The 25,777-nt window shown below is 38.5% G+C and overlaps 1 protein-coding gene across 1 annotated transcript in view; it reads right to left on the bottom strand.

Annotated features, from left to right (window-relative positions):
• LOC110955016 (teneurin-3) overlaps positions 1-25,777 on the bottom strand; it is a 753,086-nt gene that overhangs the window by 553,565 nt on the left and 173,744 nt on the right. Inside the window, exon 3 of the mRNA XM_051945606.1 lies at positions 15,529-15,583. The gene's annotated coding sequence lies outside the window, so the exon portion shown is untranslated. The remainder of the gene's footprint in view (positions 1-15,528; positions 15,584-25,777) is intronic.

Raw genomic sequence — 25,777 nt, 5'->3', positions numbered from 1 at the left:
CTGCATCTAGAACACCTCTGATAAAGCAAAGCTAAGTAAGGGATTAGAGCATAGTTAAATGCTACTGTGGTATCTTCATGTATATGTCTCTATCATACTACATATTTGACCTCACCATCATGGCCACAAGCATAAAGGGATTTGCTGTGAAAATTTGAAAATAACAACCAGAGGTTATTGAAAGAAAAAATATTAATAAGAAATGAAAAAAGTAAATATTTTTAACCAGCTAACCCTAAAACCAACTTTTATCTGTGCTGTGCTTTTTCAAATTTGGACATCTGACTGCGAGCACAGTGACGATTGCATCATGTCAACACTAGTGATTCTGCTTGTATTTACTCATTGTATTTGAAAACCACTCCTTTAAACAAGCATAAGCAATAATCAAGCATCACTTTATTTTTTCTTCCGTGTGATGTTGTTTCTCAAACACAAACAACAGCAGGCCTCTATCCCTCTTCGGCCAAAGAAAAAACACAAGACATTTCTTTTTTTTTTTAATCACGTGAGCTTTTTGTTTGCGGAAAACTGGCTTGGAAAATAGTGGTAGTTTGATGGGGGTGGATGCAACAACATGAACACCTGTGCAGTGCAGTGCAACAGCCCTGCAATGAATACTACCTTTACACAATACCTTCAGTTCAACACTAAAGCAATTGTGAATAAAGGGAAAAGAAGAAAGAATGGAAAAATGTGACTAAAGAAAGAGCAAGAGTTAAAGAAGAGATGAGACACTATTAGAGAAGGCATGGACAACAACAAACCTGAGTAGGGGCAAGGAGAACACAATTAAGAAAAGGCACAAGTGGAAGAAAAAGATGATGGAAGAGAGACAGAAAAAATAGGATCAAAAAGATGAAAGATAGAAGTTAAGTAATGAAAAATGCAGTGAGATTGGGGTAAAAGAATATATTAGGAAATAAATAAAAGGGAAGGAAAAGAGGGGTGAAAGGCCATGAAATAAAACAAGAAATATGACAAAAGAAAAGACAAACTGAGAGGATGACAAAAAAAGACAACATAAGATCATGAAATAAGACAAAGACAAAGAGAGATGAAGAGAAAGCAAACGTAATGACAGGGAACTGGTGATGAGTGAGAACAACCAGGAGATGGAAAGTAGGAGAAGCAGTGGAGCATGGGTAATGTGTTGGCAGCAGAGAGAAAAAAAGGGAGAGCAGAAGGCTTGTAAATGTTGGATGAGAGAAGTATACATGGCACTGTGACTCACTGGACCTGCCCCGGCACTTGCGAGGGCAAGTGTTTCATTCTCTCTCTCTCTCTCTCTCTCTTTCTCTCTCTCTCTCTCTCACACACACACACACACACACACACACACACACACACACACACACACACACACACACACACACACACACACACACACACACTGTGTATTCCTATCATTTTGGGGACCTACCATTGACTCCCATTCATATCTAACCCCTAACCCTTACCCTAACCTTAACCCAGACCAAAACGATGTCTAACCCTAAAGAAACGTTTTTGCACTTTTACTTTTTTCAGTAACAACAACATGGCCAAGAAAACACTGTTTCCAATCATGGGGACCGAAATGAGGTCCCCCCACAAATGACATTTCTTTTGGTTTTCCTATGGTTGTGAGGACATTAGGTCCCCACAACCTCTATAATTACCCCCCCCCCCCCCCCCCCACACACACACACACACACACACACATATACTCTCTTGTGAAGACTGAATTTCTGAATTCCAGCTGCAGGTCACCAGACTACAGTCATGGGTCCTGTACTGTCACCCATCTATAGATTAGAACAGCTGACATATTTAATACCTCTCTCACACAGGCAGCAGTCCCATGGTCCTTCAAGGTCTCACCTATAGTCCATATCCCAAGAAAACCAAGCACATCTTGAATGAACAGCTTTTGACGTCACACTGATCGCCATCGAGTCTCTAGAAAAATTGCTTCTCCAGTCTGTGCTGTCTGTGGTTTGACACATGATGGATCTCCTATAGTCTACTTAATTCCTGAGCAGATTAGTAGAGGATACATGGACTTGGTGCTTCTCTCTACTTCAGAAAACCTGAACTCTAAAGCCCCTTTAAGAACAACAGTCACAGAGCAAAAGTACATGTGCAATACTGGTCATGGAACTGAGACTGCACAATACACAGTGTTGTATAATCTGTAATAATGCATTGATAAACAAAAGAACAAAGTGAAACAAATTGCAGCTTAACAAACTGTCAAATAGCCTATATCATATTATATTAATCTAAACACTGGAAAATTCTGTCTATGTATGATCATAATGTAACTATTTTGTTATTTTATTTATTTTTTATTCCATACAGTCTTTCATTCAAATGCATTCATTTAATTTTTACCCAAAGGTGAGTGTTTACTTTTCCTTCTTCAAGGTTTACGAAAATGAATCACTAAATTGCGATAATAGCTCTAATGCGCTAACAACAATATTTCTGCACATGCAGACGTGCAGTATGACGTGCCTCCCTCTTTCTCCCCCAGTGCTTCTTGTGAACACAGCACACCAGACAAGTATAGTGCTTTTTTTCCCCTGGATAGGTAGGTAAAATATTTATGAGTGTTTTAACCTCTGATTGACCTGAGTGCAGAATTACAAAGAGCTTCTTAGAAAGTTCTCAGGGAGGTGAAGAGATGTTGACAAATATACTGCTGTGATAGCAAGAAAAGAGAAAGATTTGTGGCTTTAGTTTTGAATGATACAATAAAAAGATGTCCCCTATGTTAGGAGCAGTTTGGTTCAAAGATGGAGTAGATGCATGAAGATAAAATAGTTTGGTGATCTGTAGCCTGGGTATACATACATGGAGTCATAAATGCACACATCTACAACCATGCATGTGTGAGTACCATCTTTTGCACGCATCCATCCCTTTTTATCTGTACATGTGTGTTCTGATTGAGTTCAGCCAACCAAACGTAACTGTCACAGCACTAAGTGCGTCTTAGTTTTGGGTTTTTTTGTTTTGTCTTTTTTGTTCCTTTGTTCTTACAGTTTTTCATTTTCTTGTCAGTATCTCTCATGTCTCAGCTGCTGATGTTACTGTTCTATTGACAGGTCATAATTTTACACCCCAGCAGCTGTTTATCTGCTACTTACATGATTGAGTAATAGCTGAGGATGAGATAGGTTCCCTAACAGCTTAATTATGTCCTCTGTCACATTGTTTAAGGAAAATAAACCAAACTGTGTGTTCCTCTTCACTTGCTTTTTATAATCCTCCCTTTTCTTGCATTATTTCTCTGTGTTCTTTCCATTATATATTCTGTGCTTCCTGAATGATCTTTTTTGTTGACACTGAATTGCAGAAAACTATAAAATAGTAATAATAATAATAATGATGATAATAATAATAATAATAAGACTTGTCTTCTTTCTGCTCCCTTTCATTTCTGTTTGGTGACTGTTTGTATTTACATGAAACATTTTTTTTATTTTACAAATAAATGAAATAAAACAAACAAACAAACAAAATTATCTGAGATATAAGGTTGGTAGTAGTTTGCAGTAATACATATTAGTATTTTTTGTTTTGTTTTGCTTTTCAAGACAAGGAAAGCTCGATGTTCAAAAAAGTACTGGGTCATTTCAAAATTGGAAGACATTTTGGCTTCAAAAGTTTTGAAAAACTGACCTTCTCTTTTACAATTTCTGGTGACATATTCATCAATAACAGGTAATAAACTATTAAAATTTTAAAACAAGTCAAGCTAACAAATGAGGCAGTGAAAAGTTAGTATTGTGGAAGATGTGGGTCTGAGGAACATTCTTAGGATCGCAATGAATGACGGCATGTATGAGTCTCAACCTGTGTCAGTGAAAGGGGTTTTTTTTGTGTGAGATAGTGACGTGTGACGATAGTCCCCCAAGCAGCGGTCCGGGGTTCGAGTCCATCCCTCGGCCATTTGCTCTTCTCCCCACATTTCCTGTCACTCTCCACTCTCCGATATATTAAAGCCTAAAAAGGCCAAATAAATGAAGTACAAACATGGACTTCATAGACTAAAAAGTCCTCTGCACAGTTAGTCCCAGCTGTGCACTTTTTTGGGTTCAACCACTTCACCTCATTCTAACAGAGACAGCTGCTATTGAACATAGACTGGTTTAGTTGCTCCCTGATAAAAGAAAAATATTTCTGCTGTCACCTTTTCAGAAAAAGTAAGAAAACAGATTTCATAAATATTAATTTGTTGTTGCTGGGAAGGTTCCCATTATAATATAATATAATATAATATAATATAATATAATATAATATAATATAATGATCGTGGCTCTGGATGTCTCAGGGTAATTGTTTTTTTCTAAAACAAACGATATAACGTTTAGATAAAACGTTAATGCCCTTGCAATGGCAAATAGCTTTGGTTTTATTTGATTTAATTACATGAATGTTTTAGTTGAAATTTACAAGAAATATGTTAACTGCTCCTGTGTAATAGGGAAGACTGCTGTTAAAAGCACTTTGTTTAAAGTGTTTGCAAACCAAATGTGATAGCATTTTAGTTCATATAGTAGCACTTTAAAAAAAGTGCAGAATACACTACTTTTAAATTCAATATTTAATTTAACGTATAACAATGTGATTGAGATTTATCACAGAAAGTCACGTGATTAATCACAATAAAAACATTTTTAATCAAGACCAAGCATTAGAAAAAAACTAAAAAGAATTTGTCTTATACTGACAATATGCATAGCAGGGTTGCATGAGGTAGAGTGAGACATTCAATCAATGCTGACAATGTTTTGAAAATATGAAAAATAGAAGAGAGAACATACCTTTGCTCTACCCATTTTTTTGATGATGCTAATTCCAGTGTATCATGTGATTTACTGTTTTCTTCTTCTTCTACCTGCTAAAAAGGCTATGCTAATGATAATGCATAATGATAATTATCTAAAATATTATGTTTATTTTTTAAAAAATGTTCTCACAATTGAAAGATACATAAATGAAAAAATAATACAAAAAAGGAGGATTAGGTTCAATTTTAACTGTTTATTTGAGACTTATTTGTTTTTTGTTAAAAATATTTTAAAACATTCTTTTCTCCTAGTTTTTTTTTTTTTTTTTTTTTAGATTCGGTCTCAGAATAGGTAAACTTACACAAGAAATGCATGTTTTAATATTTTGTCCGTGGAATATTTGAAATTTAATGGGTACGATGTAAAATGTGCTCCAATTCTGGAATAGCCCTACTACAGTCTGGCCACATGGACACAGGATAATTACAGTACGCTAGGCTGCCTTGCACAACTCCATTGTTATTTAGGAAGAAGACAGTACCCTGCAGTTAATGTCACAGTCGTCACATGGTTGCCATTGGTTGTTCAATCGATCAACAGCAACAAAAAAATATCCATCAATACATAAATAATCTAATCTGGATACATACATAAAATACATCCAGTCTCCCTAAATTTTAAGAATGTTTCAATTTTAACCTAATGTTTACAACTAAGAACCCATTTGTCTTCTAAATCATGGCAAAGTTACAAAAAAGTGTCATGATGCTGCAACTAAACATCCCTTTTGCTCGTCTGCGACTGATTCGGTGTTTCAGGGTGGTCATTGTGAATAGGCATAATTAGTCTTTATTTCACACATAAGTCTGCACTGAGGCTCTTTTTTTAATTCCTTCCCAACTGTTGCCAAGGAAACTTTGGATTGTTGGATTCTCTGTTTAAAATTCATAAGGTCTTCACCTTGCTATGTGAAGTGCTATGAGATGACATATGCTGGGTATTAGGGCTGTATAAATACTATTTGTTTGAACTGAATAATCATACTTAAACTTTGCAAGAAGCTTCTCAAGACAGTTAGGGCAGGTAATATTATTTTGCCACACCTCCATTCAAGAAATAAACCCTATTACCTGGATAATCTCTACAACAAAAATGACTTCATGTTTTCTAGTAAATTCATTGCTCCTCCTGGAATTTAAAAGTGAGCTAAAGCCATGTCCTTGTAGTTTGAGGTGATTTATTTCTCATAGAAAGGTCTTTTTTTGTCCTGCGTTTTTATCAGTGCAGTGGGACTAGTCTGCTATTTTGTGAAATGCCAGAAATGTTCTTGCTAATTTGATGGAAAAATGAACATATATGTCCTTTATGGGAGTAAAAACTATTCAGAAAGAAAGCTCTCCAGAGAGCCACACATCACAGTTACAGGTGGGTACAGTTATTTTATTTGAATACCATTTTCATCCATCTATTCTCTGTACACCGATTTATCCTCACTAGTGTCGCGGGGGTGCTGGAGTCTATCCCAGCTGACTCGGGCGAAGGCAGGGGACACCCTGGACAGGTCACCAGTCTGTCACAGGGATACATATACAGACAAACAATCACACTCACATTCACACCTACGGGCAATTTAGAGGAACCAATTAACCTCAGCATATTTTGTACTGTGGGAGGAAGCCGGAGTACCCGGAGAAAACCCACGCATGCACAGAGAGAACATGCAAACTCCATGCAGAAAGATCCCTGCCCCACCCCGGGATTTGAACTGGTATCTTCTAGCTGCAAGGCGAAAGTGCTAACCACAACACCATTGTGCAGCCCTGAATACCATTTTGTCTTCACAAATTAAAGGCATTAAAATTATGCAACCTTAACTTTGAAAGTGTATACTTACTCACTGTGATACTGGGGAAAGTTTTAACAGACAGACATGTTAAAGGGGAGTTCTTTTCTTCCCACTGTTGCAAAGTGCTTGCACAAAGCAAATCAAAGAAAAACTTTGGATCGTACGTTTCTCTGTATAATTTTGTTCCCACAACCAAATGGGAGGTAAGCTGGACGACCATCACTGTTTCTGTCTCTTAATACATTTATTCACACAACCATTGCTACTAAAGCACTCACAACAACCAGGTCAAGTCACCCATGTTTACTGATCCACACTTTCTTGGGAAGACTTCATCTCTAAACCTAATATATAGTTGCAGTTGGAGCCTCCAGGCTTGCCTGCAATTGGTCAGAATAGAGGTTTGTTGAGAATGAACAAGCTACATGTTCTGCTCAGAGTCCATTGAGCAACACATGTCAGTAAACAGAACTGAAGAATGACTGCTGTGGAGTTTGTTTTTTTTTTTGTTTTTTTTTCACATGGGGCAGAGTGGAGGGTTCTGCCACAGCGGACGGTCATATGCAAATGTGTCAGACCTCAGGGCCTACTGGTGTGTGTGTGTCTGTGTTTAAAGTGTCAGGGACTGAGATTGCAGTGTGCAAGCAGACCACTGACGCATGTCCAAATCTCGACCACTGTCTCTGTCTTGCTCTCTCGCTCTCTCGCTCTCTCTCTCTCTCTCTCTCTCTCTCTCTCTCTCTCTCTCTCTCTCTCTCTCTCTCTCTCTCTCTCTCTCTCTCTCTCTCTCTCTCACACACACACACACAAGCGCGCACGCACACACACTGGTCTCTGACACATCCCTCAGGCCGATCAGTCCATTGTACAGGCTCTCCAGTGAGCCATAGCTTTTACATATATTAAAATGAGCCTTGGGTACAGAGCTGCCCCAGAAGACCTGCTACTCTCAGTCCATAGTGAACACACAATCGCAGACACAGTCACACTGAGGACACACAACATAGACACACAGGCTGGAAAGCAGCAGTGTTCTCTGTGTGTGAAGACAGGACTGTAGAGAAACCAGTAGACCATATCTCAGCCAACACTGGTCTCTTTTTCTTCTTTTTTAACTGAAACTTTTCAACTTCGTGGGTCCTTTTACTTTATTCACCTCTGGGAGCCCAAATAAAAGAATTTGGACTTTCACTGGGACCCAAACTCAGAGAATAACATAACTTACTTTTACCATGTGTGCAAACAGCTAAAACCAGTCCAACTTCAATTGGTTTAAAGTTAAAGTTTTTCACATTTTAAACAAAGAGGTCAATGTAAATGTATTAAAACTAAATCCACAATCCCAACTTCATCAAGAATAAATCGTATTAACATATATGTCTGACATCTACATAATCAATAGAACTGATGTGAGAAACATAATGTGACAAAAAAACATCAGAATGATATAGGATTTGTCCTCGAGAACATTTAAGCATACAGTGCCTTGTGAAAGTATTCAGCCCCCTTGAACTTTTCAACCTTTCGCCACATTTCAGGCTTCAAACATAAAGATATAAAATTTTAATTTTTGTCAAGAATCAACAAGTGGGGCACAATCGTGAAGTGGAACGAAATTTATTGGATATTTTAAACTTTTTTAACAAATAAAAACCTGAAAAGTGGGGCGTGCAATATTATTCGGCCCCCTTGCATTAACACTTTGTAGCGCCACCTTTTGCTGCAATTACAGCTGCAAGTCGCTTGGGGTATGTCTCTATCAGTTTTGCACATCGAGAGACTGAAATTCTTGCCCATTCTTTCTTGCAAAACAGCTCGAGCTCAGTGAGGTTGGATGGAGAACGTTTGTGAACAGCAGTCTTCAGCTCTGCCCACAGATTCTCCATTGGATTCAGGTCTGGACTTTGACTTGGCCATTCTAACACCTGGATACATTTATTTGTGAACCATTCCATTGTAGATTTGGCTTTATGTTTGGATCATTGTCCTGTTGGAAGATAAATCTCCATCCCAGTCTCAGGTCTTTTGCAGACTCCAACAGGTTTTCTTCCAGAATGGTCCTGTATTTGGCTCCATTCATCTTCCCATCAATTTTAACCATCTTCCCTGTCCCTGCTGAAGAAAAGCAGGCCCAAACCATGAGGCTGCCACCACCATGTTTGACAGTGGGGATGGTGTGTTCAGGGTGATGAGCTGTGTTGCTTTTACGCCAAACATATCGTTTTGCATTGTGGCCAAAAAGTTTGACTTTGGTTTCATCTGACCAGAGCACCTTCTTCCACATGTTTGGTGTGTCTCCCAGGTGGCTTGTGGCAAACTTCAAACCAGACTTTTTATAGATATCTTTGAGAAATGGCTTTCTTCTTGCCACTCTTCCATAAAGGCCAGATTTGTGCAGTGTACGACTGATTGTTGTCCTATGGACAGACTCTCCCACCTCAGCTGTAGATCTCTGCACTTCATCCAGAGTGATCATGGGCCTCTTGGCTGCATCTCTGATCAGTCTTCTCCTTGTTCGAGGTGAAAGTTTAGAGGGACGGCCGGGTCTTGGTAGATTTGCAGTGGTCTGATACTCCTTCCATTTCAATATGATTGCTTGCACAGTGCTCCTTGAGATGTTTAAAGCTTGGGAAATCTTTTTGTATCCAAATCTGGCTTTAAACTTCACAACAGTATCTCGGACCTGCCTGGTGTGTTCCTTGGTCTTCATGATGCTCTCTGCACCTTAAACAGAACCCTGAGACTATCACAGAGCAGGTGCATTTATATGGAGACTTGATTACACACAGGTGGATTCTATTTATCATCATCAGTCATTTAGGACAACATTGGATCATTCAGAGATCCTCACTGAACTTCTGGAGTGAGTTTGCTGCACTGAAAGTAAAGGGGCCGAATAATATTGCACACCCCACTTTTCAGTTTTTTATTTGTTAAAAAAGTATAAACTATCCAATAAATTTCATTCCACTTCACGATTGTGTCCCACTTATTGTTGATTCTTGACAAAAAATTAAAATTTAATATCTTTATGTTTCAAGCCTGAAATGTGGTGAAAGGTTGAAAAGTTCAAGGGGACCGAACACTTTCACGAGGCACTGTATATATAAGTCATAATATTCCTCCTCAGACACACTGGGCCTTGAAGAATCACAGAGGGTCCTCTGTTCTCATGTTCTTCTATTTGATTTTCTTTTGAACTGACGTTGTGTTTATTCAATGGCCTGAATAAAATCTGAGTTTGAAATAAAGACAAGGTGAGAGAATGAGACGGTTTGGATGGTAAGATAAGAAAAAAAATGACAGAAAAGACCAAAGACAGAAGACAGAAAATAAAAATGTCTGGAGGAGATTTTTCTATATGATTCTGTACAAGACCATGGCTCTCAGGTCACCCCAGAACAAAATATTGCACACATTTTCCAAAATGCATACATAAGCACAATGCAGTGTCAGCATCAAAAATATAGGAAGTTATTCTAACATATCACCAGTGGCGTCACTAGGCCTATTTTAGGGGGGGTTCAGCCCCCCTAAAATATTCATAAGCCCCCCTAAATAATTTTATGTTCATTTATTTAAAAAAAAGTTGTTTGTTTGTTTGTTTTTTACAAAAAAGTGCCAAAAAGTTCCATATAATGTGACCAGAATATGAGTTTAAATACGATCATAAATCTTAGTTTCTCTTCACTTCATAGTGGAAGGTAGAGAGTCAGAGTCGGTGTGTCGTTATCCAGTCTATTCCACTTGTTCATATGGAGCACGCCCACATCACTGAAATCCAGTCCACGTTTTCCCTGCAACCTCGGCTGCTGGTACCTCCAGCATGTGTTTACCGGGAGGAGCACACAGAACCAACTAGAGCAGCGTTAGGAGAAAAACGTGAACAAGAATGGATATGTGAAATGTTTTCAGGAGAGTAAGTATTCATCACTGCTGATAGTAACAATAAGTTAGCTCCAGCCCCCCAGCTAACAGCAGAAAGTCCCATGTAATTAATGAACCAAATGCTCCCTGTTTGACGAATAAAAACCTGGCTTCACACTCTGTAGGAGAGATCCCCCTGTAAAGGAGGCAGCGTGAGACGCTGCTGTATCTCTGTGCACGTCTTACCTTTGTTGTTCTGCGGTCAAAAGTTACATTTCAGCTCTAAAAGAATGCTGCTACTTAGCTAGCTAGTTAGTCTGAAATGCACTGTGAAGGTTCTGGTTGTTCATAGAGTTGGGTGTGCATTCTCTCTCTTTTTTTTTTTTAACCATATACTATGTTTGGGGTGACTTCCTTCTGGAGCATCAGCTCCAGCATCAGATACACACAGTGAAACAGGAGCTGAGCTCATTCACGTATGATTATGTGAATAATGATGATGATGATGATGATGATGATGGTAATAATAATAATAATAATAATAATGATGATAATAATAATAATAATAATAATCACTCCACTACCCCTATTGACCTGTAGGAGTCAGGGCAGAGGAGCAGAGAATTTCAGTCTCTCGATGTGCAAAACTGATAGAGACATACCCCAAGCGACTTGCAGCTGTAATTGCAGCAAAAGGTGGCGCTACAAAGTATTAATGCAAGGGGGCCGAATAATATTGCACACCCCACTTTTCAGTTTTTTATTTGTTAAAAAAGTATAAAATATCCAATAAATTTCATTCCACTTCCCGATTGTGTCCCACTTGTTGTTGATTCTTGACAAAAAATTAAAATTTTATATCTTTATGTTTGAAGCCTGAAATGTGGCGAAAGGTTGAAAAGTTCAAGGGGGCCGAATACTTTCACAAGGCACTGTAGTTCCAGCTTTAGGTGGCTTTGTGTACCACACAGGCTAGCATCATCCTTTGTGTAAAAATGTAAAATGCACAAAAAATGAATAAACAAAAACAACTGTGTAATGTCTTTGTTTTTGTCAGTTATTTAATGCATTGATTGTTTACATTGAAAATTTTAGTTTAAGTGTTTTGGGTCCCAAATTGAACCAGTGCTGCTTAATGTCTACAATATCAAATTTATAATAAACTGTTTGTATTTCCATACCAAGTCTGACCATTTTCTCTGACACACCATACATTTAGAAAATACTTGGTCATACTTGGCAAGTTTCCATAGCTTCATTCAGCTGACATGCTACCATAAATTCACAGGAAATATTGTGATAACGAGAGAAAAACAGTACTGTGTTCAGGTGGTACACCTTCTATTAATTAATTCCATTTACCAACACATATAACCTTCTAAAACCATTTAGTCAGCACGCAGTAGCCCATGTGTTAAAATATCAACGTATTAATTTTAACTACAGACAAACATGTAATTCAACAAATATAAAGACTGCCTAAGTACCCTAACAAACTATGTTAAGAAAAAGTTGTATTTCAATGTGCAACAGTCTGCAACTGATTCAAGATACAACCTAGGACAAACAGAGTTCTCACCACATCTCTTCTTCTGACAGAACCATATGTGATGATATTATTCCAATGGTGATATGATCAGAGGTGTAGACAGGCTTTAGGGACCATATCTAAAGGCCTTGAAAACCATTATTATATCTAGAACAAATATCATCAATTTCAGCCCACCTTCTTTTGGCACATTCGTAAACCAGGGCCAGTTTTCTTTTTGTATTAGAAAAAATAGACAAGATGTTATTTATTGACTGAGTCTGACACCAACCTGATGCCTCTAAAGATGTCATGGGAGAAAGATTTGAATCTTACTTTTACGGAGGATGAATGGGATGGGATCCTTAGAAATGGGAAGAGAATATCCAGGGAGCTGAGGATTTGATTAATTCAATTTAAAATTCTGCATAGAATATACTGGACACCCCTTAGGCTGCACAAAGTAGGATTAGTAGATAATCATAACTGTTGGTACTTTGATTCACATGCTGTGGGGCAGTCCAAAAGTTCAGGACATCTGGTTATCAGTACATAAGGTGGTGGTAGAGACTGTTGGCAAAGATGTCCCATTCTGTAGCAAACTTTACATTCTTGGGGAGCCATCAACTACGAGCGCTTTGCCGTCATCTCTTTCACAGTGGGTCCAAACTGGGTAGAAAATTATTGGTCACTGAATGGAAGTCTCCCTCAGCCCCATCTTTACCACACTGGAATAACTCTCTTGGCCAACTAGCGTCTTTAGAGAGGTTATCTTCAGACTACTGAATAGAGAAGATGATTACAACTGCAAATGGGGCCCCTATTTAGCGTGTATTCACTCAATGACGTCTCCAGCTCAAAGAAATACTACAGGTGTTTGAATGTATATGGTGTTATTATTTTATGTATGATTTAGCTTGGCATCTAGCGCTATAGTGAGTGTCGTTTATTTGTTTTTATTTTTATATTTATTTATTTTTGAATCATTTATTATTTTTGTTTGTGTGTATATATACATGGATATATCTGCACGTACTTGTATGTGTTTGTATGTGTATGTATATATATATATATATTATATATATATATATATATTATTATTTTTTTTATTTTTTTATTTTTTGGGGGGGGGCATATTTGGAATTTTACTTTGTCTTGTATTGTGGATGCTGTTTTGTTCAGGTAATTGGGGTATGTTGTTACCCGTTTTGGTCCACTTTAAGCCACATGTCACGGTCTGGATCTGATTTTATGTGGATTTGTTGTGTCTTGTTGTTGAATTTTGAAAAACTAATAAAATTCAAGTCATAAAAAAAAGAAAAAAATAAATAAATCTTAAATGAAGCATAGAGTTTGACAGCTTCATCTGTTTTCTTAAAAAAATACCACAAATTTCATGCATGTTTCTTTTCAAGAACCTGTCACAAATTCAAAGGCACGAATGAAAATACTTCACCTCATTGTATTGTTTAACCGTGCTACAAATGTTTATTCATCAGAATAGTATATATGATATGAGTATCGTATGAAAGTTATTACATTAAATAAATGTAATATAATTTGAAAATCATTTCAAATTATTTTACATTTAAAGCATGAAAATCACCACATGTCAAAAGTGCATGTGCCAAATTATTAGGCAAGTTTTAGCTTTCATCAAAATGGGACAAAAAAAGGACTTAACGGCTACAGAAAAGAGCCAAATAGTTCAGTTGCTGTCAGAAAACTTACCCCAATAAACTGGCAAGAAATTGGGAAGAGATACCATCAAAAAGTATCTCAAAACAGTCAAGATGGCAGAAAAAGCGAACTGAAAAGAAAAGAAGAACGTTATCATCAAAGGATCTGAGAAGAATTTAGCGAGAAGCAGCCAGACGACCCCTGGCATCAAGTTCTACCATCTTTAAACGCTGTGACTTACCTGAAGTTCCTATAAGTACCAGATGCCGCATCCTAAGAGAGTACGGAACAGTCAAGAAATCACGCAAACAGTCTACACTCAACAAAAACCACAAGGAAAAACGGTTGGAATGGGCAAAACAACATTTAAAGACCAACTTCTGGGATGGTGATTTCTTGCTTTAAATGCAATATAATTTGAAATGATGTCTGACAAATACAAAGTTAGCGTAGGAGAAGACTATTTAAAAGTGGGAAGGCCCAGACTTATTTCTAAGACTATGTTTTGGCCAAAAAACCTACTTGCCTAATAATTTGGCACAGGGTGTATATATGAGGGTACTTCCAAAATTTCTCGGTCTCACCAGAAAAGTCACAGAAGAAAGATTGTTCTTGTATTATTTTTCAACATAATGTCTTTGAACTTCAACACACTTAGTCCACTGACATTCAAGACTTGCCATCCCTTCTTAGAAGTCTGGCACGTCAACAGACTTCATCATCACTCTGAAAATAGCAACCACATAAGTGGGATTTTCCTTTTGGGAAACAGAAGTCAGACGGTGCAAGTAGGGTGAGTCAGGTTCATGGAGCAACAGTTCACAGCTACATTTGGCTGCTTCTGTCACTTGTGCTGTGTGGATGGATACCTTGTCCTGGAGCAACAGCAGCCAGCCATTTGTAAAACAACTCACTCTGAGGTGTAGAAAGTACAGTGAGCGAGTTGTTCATGTAATCACTGACGTTACCTTTTTGTTTCACATGCACAGTTGTGTCCAAGTCTATGTGTGTCAAGTTGTTTCAAATTTGTAGACGCTCCTGTGGATGCTGCTGCTGTTTGATGCTGCAGATACTGAATAAACTCAGCAGAAAGACTCCTACAGCAAACAGCAGACAGCAACTACTAAACATCAGCTTTTATCAACGTTTTGTTGAAACAGATTAAATTCATGACTTGTCAGTCTCATGAATCTGACCTGTTCCAGACTCTGTCTTCATCACAGGAGCGTTTTCTATTCAAAACATATTGCATCAGTTTGTAAAAGATTGTTAGCAATAAATGGTATGATAAAGGGAATGAGAGTGATGTTTTGTGATTTTGGCATGCAAACTGTCTTGTGCCCTTTCTGTGCTTTTTTTTTAACAATATGAATGCATGTGTGTGAGAAAATACCTTCCTGAAGTCATGCTATATAATTCAAAGCATATTGCTTGTGTGCTCCTGTCTGCTAATGCAATGATATGCAGTTCAGTCTTGTACTGTGTTGAAAGTGACAGAGAAGTGTCATGAGGTCTGACCTGGAAGGAATGTTATCACAACTTTTTTCTAAAGTTCCAGGGTGATCATTCAGACATGAAGCCGACATGTTCAGTTGGCATCCCATTAATGGAAAGAAAAGCATATTAGGTGATTGATTTGTTTTCTTTCACTGTGGTGTAATTGACACAAGAGGGGGAAAAAACCTATAACGGAACATCAAAAGTCAGCTAGTTCTACTTTTTCAGTCATTTTTGAGATGATTGATTTGTCTTTCTGGCATCTGTGGACATTCCCAATATACTTCAAATGGCAGTATGAAGAGTTTTCAAGACAAAAGAGCACTTACCATAAATAGCAGGGACTGGTGATTGCTTGGATATAGGTGTTTTTTGTCTGCAGACCTGAAAGCAGAACAGAAGATCCTCTATTAAAAAAATAAAATATAATAAAATATTCATGAAAAACACTTCAATGAATACTGACGTAACAGATGCCTATGGTTGAATTACAAGGGAAGTGAGAAGTCATGGAGAAAAGTGGACAGTATTTGTTGATGTGTTTAATGAAGAGACATAAAAGTGAAAGAATAAATAATAATGTGAACGAGGAAACATTTAAATGATACTTGAGAATCTGTTATCAATTAAGCATATTCAGATAAGACAACACCAGCAGCAGATTTGCATAATCAAGAAATGCGAAATGAAAGAAAAGTGTGTGCATGGTTAATTGTTCTATGTGTTTTATAGTGGAATCATAAGGCCAGATTGTAGCCATGAAGCTCACCACCTTAGGGAAAATACAGTCCCTGCAATGAGACAAGCAAAATTCACAGATTACTGCAAACTCAAAGTGCAATATTAGTTATTATATTCAACATTTTAAGACTTTTGTAAATGCAAGCACTTTCAGTATCTTGAAAAAAAGATCTATTTTGGGATGGCTACACCATTTGCCGGTACTAGGATGATTGTAGCTACAGTGTTCGCAGCAACACGTTTACATTGAGGTAAAGTGTTGCAGTGATCAGAAAAGTCCTTTGTTGCACAATTTCACACAACTATGCTTTTATCAAAGCCGCCATCTGGAAAGAAAAACTTTCTGCCCAACAAGCTCAGTGCAGTCAGGTCTTCCTTCAGAGTTCACCAAACTTTCTTGTGTGCTGACATCACTCAGTGCTCCTCTGCATTTTCTTCATGACTGGCGAACAGACTTAAGAATCATTACCGCCACCGGTTACCGGTGTACCAGGAATGAGAGAACTGAGAAAGGTGCGATTAAGTGCATCATTTTTTTATTGTCATTTTTTCTGTAGTTAATTCATTTAACATTTAATTAAACATGTCAAAGTCCATACATAATACATACATACGTACATATATAAATATATATATATATATATTATATATATATATATATATATATATATGTACTGCTCAAAAAATTAAAGGAACACTTTTTAATCTAAGCATTGCATCAAAATCAGTGAAACATGTGGGATACTGATCTGGTCAAGTAAGTAACTGAGGGGCTTTTTTAGTCAGTTTCATCTGCTTTGGTGTTCATTGAAATTAACAACAGATGCACTAGAGGGATGACAATGAGACAACCCCCAAAACAGGAATGAGTTTACAAGTGAAGGTCACTGACATTTTTTTTCCTTCCTAATGTTTTCTGACTGTTTTTCACTAGTTTTGCATTTGGCTAGGGTAAGTGTCACTTCTTGGTAGCATGAGGCGATACCTGGACCCTACAGAGGTTCCACAGACAGTCCAACTCCTCCAAGATGGCACATCAATGCGTGCCATTGCCAGAAGGTTTGCTGTGTTTCCCAGCACATTCTCAAGCGCATGGAGGAGATTCCGGTAGACAAGCAGTTAGTCTGGGAGAACTTGACAGGTGCTGTTGAAGGTCCTCAACCGATCAGCAGGACAGCTATCTGCTCCTTTGTGCAAGGAGGAACAGGATGAGCACTGCAATAGCTCTACAAAATGACCTCCAGCAGACCACTGGTGTGAATGTCTCCGATCAAACAATGAGAAAGAGATTTAATGAGAGTGGTCTGAGGGCCCAGCATCCTCGAGTGCCCTCTGTGCTCGCTGACTGGCACCGTGGAGCTCGGCTGGCATTTGCCATAGAACACAGGAATTTGCAAGTCCACCACTGGTGCCCTGTGCTTTTCACAGATGAGAGCAGGTTCACCCTGAGCGCATGTGACAGACATGAAAGGGTCTGGAGAAGCCGTGGAGAACGTTATGCTGCCTGTAACATTGTTCAGCATGACCGGTTTGGTGGTGGGTCAGTGATGGTGTGGGGAGGCATATCCATGGAGGGACATACAGACCTCTGCAGGCTGGACAATGGCATTCTGACTGCCTTTAGGTATCAGGTTTGAAATCCTTTGACCCATTGTCAGACCCTACATTGGTGCAGTGGTCCTGGATTCCTTCTGGTGCACGACAAAGCCCAGTCTTATGTGGTAAGAGAACTCATGCAGTTCCTGGAGGATCAAGGAACTGATACCATTAGCTGGCCCCCATGCTCACCTGACCTGAATCCAATAGAACACCTTTGGAACATTATGTTTTGTTCCATCCGACACCATCAGGTTGCTCCTCAGACTGTCCAGGAGCTCAGCGATGCCCTGGTCCAGTTCTGGGAGGAGATACCCAGGACACCATCTGTCGTCTCATTCAGAGCTTGTCCCGGCATCGTCAGTCATGCATACAAGCACATGGAGGCCATACAAACTTCTGAATACCATTTTGAGTTGCTGCCAAGGAATTTCAGCAAGATGGACCAGCCTGCCACATCAGTTTTTCACTTTGATTTTGAGGTGTCTTGAATTTAGCCCTCCTGGGGAGTTGATTATTTTCATTCCCATCAAACAATGTGGCACTTTTCATTCCTAACACATTATCCAGTCCATATCAATGCTAATATCCAGTTTGTTTTTCCCCTGTATTGAAATATGATGTATTTTCAAAGTGTTCCTTTAATTTTTTTGAGCAGTGTATATGGATGGATGGATGGATAGATAGATAGATAGATAGATAGATAGATAGATAGATAGATAGATAGATAGATAGATAGATAGATAGATAGATAGATAGATAGATAGATAGATAGATAGATATTAGGGCTGGGACTTTAACGCGTTAATTTCAAATAAATAATTACAGGGAAATTAATGCGTTAAATAAATTCACGCGTTTAATCGCACATTTCTCAGTGCCCTAATTTGTGACACATTGGTAACACTGATGAACACTCCAGCCCAGTAGGTGGCGGTAATGAACCTAAAGTCTGTCTACAGCATACAGTCTATCATCTGCAGTGAAGAAGATACACATCAGCCCACAAAGAGGTTTGGTGAACAGTGAAGGAAGATGAGACTCATTGTGCTTGTTGGAAGGAAAGTTTTCTTTTATAAATCTTCCTGATGTCAGCTAGGATAAAAGTGTAGTTGAATGCAAATTGTGCAACAAAAACTTTACTGATCAAACATGTTGCTGTTAGCACCAGAGCAAACATTAGCTACGACAGTCCTGCTAAAAGCTAACGGTAGCCATCCCATAATAGACCACTTTAGAAGACTCTGAAAGTCCTTTAGTTTACAAAAAATAGTAAAATGTTGAATATAATCGCTATAATTGCATTTTGAGTTTTCAGTAATCTGTGAATGTAGCAGACAGATGAGAAATGCAGATAAATAAAAATACAAGGTAAACACTTCGCACGTCTATCAAAAAAAAAACAGGTGCGTAGAGGAAAAACAGACCATAAAGTAGCAAAAAGAGGCCCCCGCACACTGTGTGCGGGGGCCTCTTTTTGCTACTTTAAGATAAATAAAAATGAAACTAACATTTTCGTGGTTTTTGCCAAAGAGGCAGAGCCTCGGCAGAGTAATTCGTTAAACCACAAATATGTCTGTCTTTTAATAACTTAATTTTAAACTTTTAGTTAATGAAAAAATATTTTTGTTTATAAATAAATAATTATGTTCCTTAAAAAAAAGAACCATCAAAATGACACCATTTATCAGACCCTAAAATGATGAAAACAAAGTGAATCTGTGGATGTTCTACTTTTTGAAATACTTATGCTTTTGTTATGTGACATACAATGGGAAAACCAAACTAAATCCAGGCCTTAAATCATCAAAATCACTTTTTTCTCTATATGTCCCATTTTAAAATTGTATTAATTTCATAAGTTTTAAATTATAAACATGTATATGTCTATTCACTGATTCAACTGTCAACCAAAATTTGTTTTAATTGAAAATAATTACTTTTTGTCAAATATTGCTGCTTGACAAAAATGCGATTAATTAATTACAAAACCTGTAATTACATGTATTTTTTGATCGCGTCCCACCAATTATATATATATATATATATATATATATATATATATATATATAACTACATACAATTATATACAACTATACAACAACTTCATTAATCCCCGAAGGAAAATTCAATTGTCTGGGGTCTCATCTGTTTATTTTTGAATTGAATAATCTAACTGCTGCATCTTAATATTTATATGATGTCACCACCTTGATGTCCACGCCACAAGTGTTCATTGGCTGAAAAGGGGGTTTGGATATGCGGAAATATCTACACCCCCTGTCAGGGTGTGTATATATATATATATATATATATATATATATATATATATATATATGCACGTGTGTGTGTGCGCGTGTGTATGTGTCGTAGCAGAAGTATATATCTTTAAAGTTTTGTTTGTGACTGTGTATATACATTTGATACACTCATGGTGAATGCATCTGCAAGGCATTCCATGCCATTAGTGTCTGGAAGGTTGTCAGACTCTGTATGTGGACCCTGGAATTTTGTATACACAACTCAAACTTTCTCTCTATTACTGATGTGCAATACCAGAATGTCGCAAACAGTTTTTGGCAAAGCAAAGTAGTAGCATTTATGATGACTATAAAGGATCAAAAGCGTACCACTACTTACCAATTGATAATTGAATCCACTGAACTGAGCAAGAAATGCCAGTCACCGAGCAAACACAGAAGATGATGCTTCATTCTTTCCCTACAAACACGTCATGCAACACTCATACATACTGCATGTGAATCAGCTGTCCAAACACGTGTTTATGTGCACTTCTCTGTAGCTTTTTTTTTTAAATGAGTAGAGAGAAAAATACACTTAGTATGGTGCATACTCAGGTCACGCTATCTGCACTACCTTGTGCCTCTCTCTCTCTCTCTCTCTCTCTCTCTCTCTCTCTCTCTCTTTCTTTCTCACCCATCCTGAACTTGTGAACTCTGCACATTCCCTTTCCACAAAGTGGGGGCAATTAAAGTGCACCACTGTTGTTCCAAAGTGCTTCCCATTGGTAAACGTAAAGTAAGGACATAGAAAGAGAGAAATAGAAGAGGGAAAAGCAGAGGGAGGGAGAGAAAGAGAGTCTACCTGTGTATATGGAGTGATGGAGGTCAAAAAGTTGTCCTTGTCAAAGCTGCTAATGGAACAAAGTGTATACGAACATAGCACCTTTTGACTCTTGTGAAACTAAACACTTCCAAACAAACGCTGTCTTTAAGCAGAACAAGAGGCCAGGTTTTGGGTGACTACAAAATGTCGAGTAAGTCGGTAATAACCCAGCACTGAAAGAGTGACTCTTTATCCAAGGACTGAAAATGAAAACTCTACTCATAAATCAGATTATTCACTAATTACACACGTGGACAAAATTGTTGGTACCCCTCAGTTAAAGAAGGAAAAACCCACAATTCTCACTGAAATCACTTGAAACTCACAAAAGTAACAATAAATAAAAATTTATTGAAAATTAAATTATCAAAATCCGCCATCACTTTTGAATTGTTGATTAACATAATTATTTAAAAAAACAAACTAATGAAATAGGGCTGGACAAAAATGATGGTACCCATAACTTAATATTTTGTTGCACAACCTTTTGAGGCAATCACTGCAATTAAACGATTTCTGTATTTGTCAATGAGCGTTCTGCAGCTGTCAACAGGTATTTTGGCCCACTCCTCATGAGCAAACAGCTCCAGTTGTCTCAGGTTTGATGGGTGTCTTCTCCAAATGGCATGTTTCAGCTCCTTCCACATATGTTCAATGGGATTCAGATCTGGGCTCATAGAAGGCCACTTTAGAATAGTCCAACGCTTTTCTCTCAGCCATTCTTGGGTGTTTTTGGCTGTGTGTTTTGGATCGTTGTCCTGTTGGAAGACCCATGACCTGCGACTGAGACCAAGCTTTCTGACACTAGGCAGCACATTTCTCTCCAGAATGCCTTGATAGTCTTCAGATTTCATCGTACCTTGCACACTTTCAAGACACCCTGTGCCAGATGCAGCAAAGCAGCCCCAAAACATTACTGAGCCTCCTCCATGTTTCACCGTAGGGACAGTGTTCTTTTCTTCGTATGCTTGGTTTTTGAGTCTATGAACATAGAGTTGATGTGCCTTACCAAAAAGCTCCAGTTTGGTCTCATCTGTCCAAAGGACATTCTCCCAGAAGCTTTGTGGCTTGTCAACATGCATTTTTGCAAATTCCAGTCTGGCTTTTTTATGAGTTTTTTTCAGCAGTGGTGTCCTCCTTGGTCGTCTCCCATGAAGTCCACTTTGGCTCAAACAACGACGAATGGTGCGATCTGACACTGATGTACCTTGGCCTTGGAGTTCACCTTTAATTTCTTTGGAGGTTGCTCTGGGCTCTTTGGATACAATTCGAACGATCCGTCTCTTCAATTTGTCATCAATTTTCCTCTTGCGGCCACGTCCAGGGAGGTTGGCTACTGTCCCGTGGGTCTTGAACTTCTGAATAATATGAGCCACTGTTGTCACAGGAACTTCAAGCTGTTTAGAGATGGTCTTATAGCCTTTACCTTTAAGATGTTTGTCTATAATTTTTTTTCAGATGTCCTGGGACAATTCTCTCCTTCGCTTTCTGTTGTCCATGTTCAGTGTGGTACACACCTTTTCACCAAACAGCAGGGTGACTACTTGTCTCCCTTTAAATAGGCAGACAGACTGATTATGAGTTTGGAAACACCTGTGATGTCAATTAAATGACACACCTGAGTTAATCATGTCACACTGGTCAAATAGTTTTCAATCTTTTATAGAGGTACCATCATTTTTGTCCAGGCCTGTTTCATTAGTTTGTTTTTTTAAATAATTATGTTAATCAACAATTCAAAAGTAATGGCTGTTTTTGATTATTTAATTTTCAATAAATTTTTATTTATTGTTACTTTTGTGAGTTTCAAGTGATTTCAGTGAGAATTGTGGGTTTTTCCTTCTTTAACTGAGGGGTACCAACAATTTTGTCCACGTGTGTAGATATCTTCTTTTAAATTGGTCATATAAAGCTCAATACATTTCAGAGAGGTGATATCAGTCAGAATAAATTAATCATGTTGCGAATACTGTCGAGCCAAAACATTATGACCACTGTTCTAATATGCTGTTGGTCCTCCAATTTTCATATAAACCAGTTCAAGTAAATGCCTGGATTTTGAATACCTCTGAAAATTCCATGAGGCGTTTGGCATAAGGATGTAAGGAGGAGATTCTTTAGGTCCTGTATGTTGCACCTGTTGTGGATTCGACTTGTTCAAGCATATCTTTACAGCACTCAATTGAATTTGAGAACGGTTAAACACCTTGGACTCTTTGTCATGTTCCTCAAACCAGTCATGAAGGATCTGTGCAGTGGGGCAAGGGGGAGTATCCTGCTGAAAGAGGCCACTGCCATCTGGGAGTACCTTTGCAATAAAGGGTTGTACTTGGTCTGCAACAAGTAGCAGAACTGACATTTACATGAGTGTCTGTTTCCAAGACCCCCATTCACTATGTTTTATGAGACATTTCTACCAAAACCATCATTAAAATGCTGTATGAATTGTCTGTTTCGAAGATAGCCTTTGTTACTCAAGTCGTAAAACTCCCTCATAACAACATGATTCAGTGCAATGAGTTGTTTCTTGCAATCTTATATATTCTAGGTCTTGACGTGACGTTGAGTCAGTCAGTGCCGTTGACCTCATGTATGAATGGTCATAATGTATTTTCAGTTTTATTGAATGACACTAATGTTGAAACAAATAGTAAATGATCTGCACTACAAAGAACTTGACAGAACCTTTCTCATTTATCCATTCACACACCAATGGTGGCAGAGCTGCTGTGCAAGGTGTTCACCTGCAACTTAGGGTTCACTGTTTTCCAGAGAACATTATGGCAGATGAAGTGGCTGGGAGGGGAATGGCCAAGCACTCGCCACAACAACCCACTCCGCCACCTGAACTACAACCACACAAGGAAACAAGGAGGAAGCAGTAACATGCAGATGCAATAATGAAAAAATAATGTCCCATTTACTTTACGCAGAAAACATAAACCTATGAGACAGAGCACTGTGTTGAACTACAAGCTATGAAATTTTTGGACAGTTTAAGCCCAAACTTATAAGAAAGGATAACATCAGCCTTTAAAGGCAATAAACTGCATTCTGCAAGTTATTACTGTCAAACAGCTCAACACAGTTTAACATTCTCTGTTTTCTTTCTTGTTTTGTGAAATGATCACTAACTCTTAAAAAGTGCTTGAACTATACAATGTGGACTGAAAAATTGTATTCTCTGCTTGATGCTGGATCTGCCAAAACCACAGACATTAGAAATTTTCCTATTTGTATTTTTGGAATTGATTAACTTTAACTAATTTTACAAACAGTTGAAACTGACAACAGTTGATGGATAATATTTGCTGGTATAATATTCTGGCTGATCAAAACAGATAGGGTTTGAATTAGTGAGAGTAAAGTGCTTCAAAAAATAGGTGTACAAAACTGACACTTTGGTTAATTTTCTTTAATTAGATGCTCAGATAGCTCAGCTGGTAGAGCAGGAGAGCCATGAACAGGGGCTATAGTCCCTGATGCGGCGGCCATGGTTTGATTCCGGCTCACGACCCTTTGCTGCATGTCCCTCCTCGACTCTTCCCCACACATTTCCTGTTTTTCTCCCTCCACCAAAAAAAACCCAAAAAAACAAAAAAACTATTTGTCTTTAATTAGTAGGATAAAAGTCTCAGTCACTACACTGAAACAATACTAGACTTATGCATCAACATCAGACTACAAAGCTAAACTGTTTTAAAATGTCAAAACTGAACTGAAATTAAAACCTCGATATATTTTACTTCCACCCAAACCATAAGAGGCTTTATTTAATGAATTTATTTTGCTCACCACCACTATTCAGTTTTAATATATAATAGCTATCTTTTGCTATCCACATATTCCTTTCCAGCAGAATTAACAGAAGAGATCATTCATACAGGGCACAGTACTGGCTGTATGGCACATCTCTCTTTAATGTTTTTTTTCTCCTTCACCTCAAGAAGTACAGAGGTCAGCCTATACAGTGGCCACACTGGAGCTGATACTGATTCAGTGCAACATCAAGCACACTTCACTAGGGCAGATGTTTTTGGAGCAGCTGAATTTCAACTCTTACACAGATAAGTATTAGAGGTTGAAGCTGGGTACAGAGAAGCTGAGCAGTGAATAGCTAACAAGCTTCATCATGGCCATTCCTGGCAACAAAATCCTCATTTGTCTGGTAGGACTTCTGCTCAAGAAATGCATCAGTCAACTTATCACAAATATTATCAATCTCTCCATTAAATCCGGCACTGTTCCAACCAGCCTCAAAACAGCTATCATCAAGCCCCTCCTCAGAAAACCCACTCTCGATCCTGAACCTCTGTCACATTACAGACCCATTTCCAACCTCCCCTTCATCTCCAAAATCCTTGAAAGAATTGTTTCCATCCAACTCCACAACCATCTTAAATCAAATGATCTGTATGAGAAATTCCAATCCGGTTTCCGTCCCTCTCACAGCGTGGAGACAGCTCTCATCAGAGTCACAAATGACCTCCTGATGACCTCTGACTCCGGCTCCACCTCCCTCCTCATTCTTCTCGACCTCTCTGCTGCATTTGATACTGTTGATCACCACATCCTCCTTCACCGCCTTTAATATGACATTGGTATCTCTGGCACTGCCCTCCAGTGGTTTCACTCTTATGTTACAGGAAGGACTGAGTTCGTAGCCCTGGGGGAAGCTAAACCCCGTCCCCACACTGTCACCTGTGGGGTCCCCCAGGGCTCTGTCCTCGGTCCAACCCTCTTCATCATCTACATGCTCCCCCTTGGCCGTGTCGTCAGCAGGCATGGAATACAATTCCACTGCTATGCTGACGACACTCAACTCTACCTCAAGGTCACCCCTTCCTCCACCCACCCCCCATCCTCTGTCACTCAGCTGGACTCCTGCCTGGAGGAGATAAAGGCTTGGATGAGTGAAAATTTCTTACAGCTGAACAGCTCCAAAACGGAAGCGATTCATATTGGCACTCCACACCAGCTCCGATCCTCTGTTATGTCCTCTGTCTCCTTTCTCGGTCACAACTTTCCTCTTTCTCCCTCCGTTACTAATTTGGGTGTCAGGTTTGACCCCCATCTTATCTTTGATCATCATATATCTCACATTTGCAATACTTC

Source organism: Acanthochromis polyacanthus, chromosome 3, assembly GCF_021347895.1.
Source record: "Acanthochromis polyacanthus isolate Apoly-LR-REF ecotype Palm Island chromosome 3, KAUST_Apoly_ChrSc, whole genome shotgun sequence".
NCBI classification, from domain to species: domain Eukaryota; kingdom Metazoa; phylum Chordata; class Actinopteri; family Pomacentridae; genus Acanthochromis; species Acanthochromis polyacanthus.
Note: the sequence above shows the minus strand (reverse complement) of the source record. Positions and strands in the feature narration are given on the sequence as shown.